We start from the raw sequence: 6,910 nt of genomic DNA, 5'->3' as shown, positions 1-6,910 counted from the left end.
ATTCTAGGCCATAAAGCTAGTCTTAGCAAATTCAAAACAATTGAAATCCTACCATGTAGATTTTCTGACCACAGTGGAATGAAGCTAGAAATTAACAACTCAAGAATCTCTAGGAAGTATGAAAACACACAGAGACTGAACAAAACACTCTTGAATGAACAGTTGGTCATTGATGAAATCATAAGCAAAATAAAAAAACTCCTGATCGGGCATCTGAAAGCTGGAGAAGCGGGGTTAGGCAGAGGGAGCACTATGTCTGTGGAAGTCCCCGAGACAGTCTCCATGGAGGAGCAGAAGGAAATGGAAGATAAGGTGACTAGTCCAGAGAAAGCTGAAGAAGCAAAATTAAAAGCAAGTTATCCTCATTTGGGACAAAAGCCCAGAAGTTCAGATTTCTTAAGGAAACAATTGCAGAAAGGGCAAAAATACTTTGATTCTGAGGATTAAAACATGGCAAAAGCAAAAATGAAAAACAAGCAATTTCCTACTGCAGCCCCAGATAAAATGGAGGTCACTGGTGACCACATTCCCAATCCACAGGACCTTCCTCAATGGAAGCCATCCCTTGCTGCTAGCAAGCTGGCTGGCTGATTAAAAGAGCTGAACTGCATGAATCTTCTAATTCCCGTTATTTCTCTTATTATGTTACCTATCCACTTCTTACTTCCTTTCATTCTCTAAGTCGTTTGAGAATGACAGCTTTGCAGGTAGTGGTAGCATGTGCTGCAATTGTAAGGGAATATACATGTGTGGAGTTTTTGATTAAATAGTTCACTGATAAAGACATGATAGAGCAATGTAATCTACTTGAAAATAATTGTATATATTACCCAACTCCTAGTGTAGGTTCCAACAAGTAACAAATTTTACAATTTTAATAGTTTGGCTTTACTTACTTCATCTTAATTATACCTTTGTATATTACCCTTATTTAACATAATCTCTGTTGTATTGATTTTTTTCTGTATTTTCCTTTTGGATTTTGTAAAACAGAAGTTTAAGGCCACAAGTTGTAAGAAAAGTTACATAATTCAAACACAACTAGATGGGACTCCAAAAGATTTGCATTTCTGTGGTTGAACTTGAACAGCCTGAAACCTGTTTCAGCTTTAACAACAGAATTTTACTTGGGCAATATTTGCCCATTCTGGTGTAACTTATATGACTCTAGTACCTAACAGCTGCCATTGAAGCTACTGTTCTTACTCAGTTCTATAATGGTAGTATACCTTTTGTTGTTGAAGATGTGAATGACGTTTGCATGTGCATTTGACTGTTGAATTCACTTTTGTGCCATTTTTGTAAATACAATAGTTTTGTACAACCTTTCACAAATGTCTGTATTAATGTCACATATTAAAAAGTAGTCAATGTGCCAACCAGGAGCATAAAAGTTACTACACAAACCCTGTCATTACAGCTTTTGTATGATAAGAATTTAAAATCTCAGGCTTAAAGAATACCAAACTGAAGTCTTTGCTTAGTCTGCCATAGACTTAAGCTTTTTGTTTGTTTCTGATATCCATGACATTCAGTGGCTTTGTGCAAATACGGTATGTTGCTTAGGCATATCTTTGGTCCTATGCAGAACATTCATTTTGACTTTTCTGAAAATAACAGTTCACATAATTTATATGAACTTTTTAAATGTAGATACTTTTTACTTCCACAATTCACTTTGGGTATGCTAGAGTAAAAGGCTTTCATATTTGGCCTTCTGCCCACCTCCATTGTCTGGTAATTTTTTTTTTTTTGCTTTTTTTTTTTTTTTAAAGGCAGAGTTAGACAGTGAGAGAGACAGAGAGAAAGGTCTTCCTCCCGTTGGTTCACCCCTCAAATGGCTGCTATGGCTGGCACTGTGCCGATCCGAAGCCAGGAGCCAGGTGCTTCTCCTGGTCTCCCATGCGGGTGCAGGGCCCAAGCACTTGGGCCATCCTCCACTGCCCTCCTGGGCCACAGCAGAGAGCTGGACTGGAAGAGGAGCAACTGTTTTTTTTTCCTTCTTTGATTCAAATGGTATAGGGCTGTTCAAACTATAAGGAAGCATAGATGTGTATCCTTACTCTTCAAGAAATTTGCTGTGCTGAATCCTGCATTTTATAACACAATAATGACATTTGCTGCCTCATTTCTCAGTTGCTAGTTAATCACTCTTAGGATATAGCCTGTATTATTACTAATAACTGATAATTGTTTAAATATAATGAAACAAATAGTTCAAAACATTGGCCCAGGAACATATGTCAAGAAGAGCTGAATTCTGGTAAATAACTTAAGTAATTATGGTCAGTTAAAAGGAAAGGCTTACTGACAGAATATTTTACATGACAAATTTATTCATATTAAAAATACATAGATATTCTGTCCATGTCACTGTAGTAAAATGTCAGTTAGCTTTACATACAGTTTATGTACTTAGAACTTCAGTAGACTATTGGAGCAGCATTTACCATTCTTAGCTCTTCCCAGGAATTGTTATAATGCTGATTGGTAGCATGAAGTTTATACTGGTTTTCTCTTTATCTTTGACTTGGATTCAGGTATCTTTTCTGGATCTCGGCTCCAAATGCATACTTGCTTTTCTATAATCCCAAATTACAGTAGATGGTGCCTTCAACACAGCTCCTAAAGTCTGATGACCTTCCTGCTTGACCCATGCCAAAAGCCAGAAAGCAGAAAAATCAATACTATGTTCATTGTAATTTTAAGGATCAGTTCTGTATAAATATATTTGTAATGACAACAAGTAGGCTATCCTGCAATATATGTATTTCTAGGATTGAATGAAGAATTCTAAAATATTCCAAACTCCAAACTAGAATTCCTATTATATATTTATATTTTTATTTTGTCATGAGTAGTTACAAATTGCCATTAAATTCACAAATGAGACAAGATGAGTCCATGTTATTACTGGCCATGATAAGGACTCCTGACGTTTGCTATGAGTGACAGGACATATGCCTGGGTTTTGCTTTGTAAAATGCAATGCTAATATTTAACCTACCTCAGAACTTGATGAAGCTCTGTGGAATGCTAAGTGCCCAAAATAAAAATATTGTTGATTGTCTTTTTATTAAAAGAAATTTCTGATAAAGAATGAAGATGACAAAACAACATATCAAAACTTATGGGAAATAGCAAAAGCAGTGTTAAGAGGGAAGTTTATTGCCGGCGCCGCAGCTCGTTAGGCTAATCCTCTGCCTTGCGGCACCGGCACACCGGGTTCTAGTCCTGGTCGGGGCACCGGGTTCTATCCCGGTTGCCCCTCTTCCAGGCCAGCTCTTTGCAGTGGCCTGGGAGTGCAGTGGAGGATGGCCCAAGTCCTTGGGCCCTGCACCCCATGGGAGACCAGGATAAATACCTGGCTCCTGCCATTGGATCAGCGCGGTGCGCCGGCCGCAACGCACTGGCCGCGGTGGCCATTGGAGGGTGAACCAACGGCAAAAGGAAGACCTTTCTCTCTGTCTCTCTCTCTCACTGTCCACTCTGCCTGTCAAAAAATAAATAAAAAAAAGAGGGAAGTTTATAGCAAGTAGTGCCTAAATCAAAAAATTGGAAAGGCATGAATTAATGAACTATCGATGTATCTCAAGGATCCATAAAAATAACAACAAACCACCAAACTCCAAATTAGTAGGAGGAAAGAAATAATTAAAAATAAAAAAGAAATAAACAAAATTGAAATAAAAAATACAAAATATCAGTGAAACCAAGAGCTTGTTCTTTGAAAAAATAAACAGAATTGATACACCATTGGCTCAACTAACCCAAAAAAGAGAGAGAAGACCAAAATCAATAAAATCAGAGATAAAAAAGGAGGTGTAAGAATGGGTGCCACAGAAATAAAAAGGATAATTAGAAATGAATTAAAAGAGCTATATTCCAACAAATCAGGAAACCCAGAAAAAATGGACACATGTAAGCTACTAAAATTGAGTCATGAAGACACAGAAAACCTAAATAGACCAATAACTAAAACAGAGACTAAATCAGAAATAAAGATTCTCCCAAAAAATGAGAAGTCCAAGACCAGATGGCTTCACTACTATTATCTACCAGACTTTTAAAGAAAAACTAAGTCCAATTCTTCTCAAACTATTCAAAACAATTTAATGGTAGGGAATCCTCCCAAACTCCTTCTAGGAGCCAATCACCACCTTAATTTCAAAACCAGAAAAAGATACAACACAGAAAAATAACTGTAGACTAATATCCCTGTTAAAAAAGGTACAAAAATCCTGAACAAAATTTTAGCTAATCCAATCCAACAGTACATCTGAAATATCATTCAATGGACCACGTTCGATTTATCCCTAGTATCCAGGGATGGTTCAACATACACAAATCAAGAAATGGGATACATCACATTAACAAATTGAAGCATAAAAGCCATAAAATTGTCTTAATAGACGCAGAGAAAACAGTTGATAGAATACAGAATTCTTTCATGATAGAAACCTTAAACATAATTAGGTATAGAAGGAACATTCCTCAACACAGTCCCATAGCCAGCATAACATTTAATGGGGAAAGTTGGAAGCATTTCGACTAAGATTTGGAAATAGACAAGGAATCACTTTCACCATTGCTATTCAAAATATTCCTGGAAGTTTTAGTCAGAGCAGTTAGGAAAGAAAAAGACATCAAAAAGATACAACATGGAAAAGAGGAAGTCAAATTATCCCTGTTAGCAGATTACATGAGTCTGTATATAGGAGAACCAAAAGAATCCACTACAAAACTTTTGGAACTCATAAGAAAGTTTGGTAAAGTTATAGGATATAAAATTAACACACAAAAAATATCCTTGTATACATAGACAATGCCATGGCTGAGAAAGAACTTTTTATATCAGCCCCATTCACAAAGGCTACCAAAAAATTTAAGTACCTTGGAATAATTTTAACCAAAGAGGTGAAATCTCTACCATGAAAATTAACAATAAAGAAATAAGTAGAAGACACACACACAGACACACACGCACAAAAGAAAAATTCTTTAATGTTTGTGGATTAGAAGAATGCATATTATCTAAATGTCCATAATAGCAAAAGTAATTTACAGATTCAATGTGATCCCCTCAAAATACCAACAACATTCTTCTCAGATCTAGAAAAAATGATACTGGAACTAATATGGAAACACAAGAGACACCCAAATAGCTAAAGCAATTTTAAACAACAAAAGTAAAGCCAGGGGCATCACAATACCACATTTCAAGACATACTATAGAGTGATTATAATCAGAACAGTCTGGTACTGGCACATAAATACATTTGCTGATCAATTGAACAGAATAGAATTTCCAGAAATCAATCCCCTCAGATACAACTGACTAATTTTTGACAAAGAAGGTTAAATCAATCCCTGGAGAAAGGACATTCTCTTCAAAAAATACTGCTGGGAAAATTGGATATCCACATGTAGAAGAATAAAATAAGACCCCTACCTTACACCTTATACAAAAATCAACTCAAAACAGATCCAGTTTCTACATCTATGACCTGATACCATGAAATTATTAGAGTAAAACATTAGGGAAATTCTGTAAGTTGTTGGCATAGGCAAAGACTTCTTGGAAAAGACCCCAGAAGCACAGGTAATTAAAGTCAAAACAGTTAACTAGGATCAAGGTCATAAACTTCTGCACTGAAAAGGATATACTTCAACACAGTCAAGAGGCAACCAACAGAATGGGAGAAAATATTTGCAAACTATGAAACTGATGAAGGATTAATATCCAAAATCTATAAAGAGCTCAAGAGACTCAAAAACAGCAAAACAATCCAGTTAATAAATAGGGAAAGGACTTAAACAGGCATTTTTCAAAAAAGGAAATCCAAATGGCCAACAGACATGTGATGACTCAGGGAAACACAAATCAAAACCACAGTTAGGTTTCATCTCACCTAGTTAGAATGGTCAAATACAGAAATAAAAAAAATATATATATACTGCGATGGCTATTGGAAAAAGGAAAAAGGTTCCCTACTACACTTGGATGGAATGCAAGCTAGTACAGCCATTGTGGAAGACAGTATGGAGATTCCTCCTAAAAATGACAATAGACTTGCCATATTAACCAGCCATCCCACTCCTGGGAACATACCCAAATGAAATGAAATCATCATGTGAAAGAGTTATCTGTACCCCTTGTTTATTGCAGCTCAATTCACAATAGCTGAAATATGGAATCAACCCAGATGTCTATCAATGATGAGTGGTTAATGAAATTGTGGTATATATACACTATAGGATATTACTCAGCAGTTAAAAAAATTGAAATCATGTCTTTTGCAACAAAATGGATGCAACTGGAAACTATTATGCTTAGTAAAATAAGCCAGTCCAGAAAAGGCAAATATTTTTTCTCTGATCTGTGGTTAAAAAAAATGTATGTATAAGTATTTGCATTGAAATCTGCATAAAAGTATTCCTGTGCATAAACTGTTGAGAGGAATTGGCTTAAAGTTCAAAAGAACTTAATTATTATCATATAACCAAATAGGAAATATTTAGCTGTTACACTCATTGGTTGTATTTCATTTAAAGAAATTATGAATAACTGACTACAGAAAATTTTTTGTGTGTAAAATTGTCATTTATACATTCAATTATTATCTAGTGCCATTATCTATATTCTCACTACATTAGGATCTCTTTGTTTTTTACTTGTTAAACTCTTTATTCAGTGAAATAGTAAGCCTTTTTATTGTAATGTAAATTTAAAACATGTTGTCTCTCACTAGCCAGGGAAATGCAGATCAAAACCACAATGAGGTTTCACCTAACCCCAGTTACATTGACTCTCATACAGAAATCAAGAAACAACAAATGCTGGTGAGAATGTGGGGAAAAGGTACCCTAATCCACTGTTGGTGGAAATGTATACTGGAAAAACCACTAT

At 35.6% G+C, this 6,910-nt stretch overlaps 1 pseudogene; it reads left to right on the top strand.

Moving 5' to 3' along the window:
• The first annotated feature begins 252 nt into the window (after positions 1 to 252).
• Positions 253 to 605, top strand: LOC100359035 (cAMP-regulated phosphoprotein 19 pseudogene; annotated as a pseudogene).
• The last annotated feature ends 6,305 nt before the right edge of the window (positions 606 to 6,910 follow it).

This window comes from Oryctolagus cuniculus, chromosome 3 (assembly GCF_051225735.1).
Source record: "Oryctolagus cuniculus isolate XC-2025 breed Fujian yellow rabbit chromosome 3, ASM5122573v1, whole genome shotgun sequence".
Classification (NCBI taxonomy): domain Eukaryota; kingdom Metazoa; phylum Chordata; class Mammalia; order Lagomorpha; family Leporidae; genus Oryctolagus; species Oryctolagus cuniculus.
Note: the sequence above shows the minus strand (reverse complement) of the source record. Positions and strands in the feature narration are given on the sequence as shown.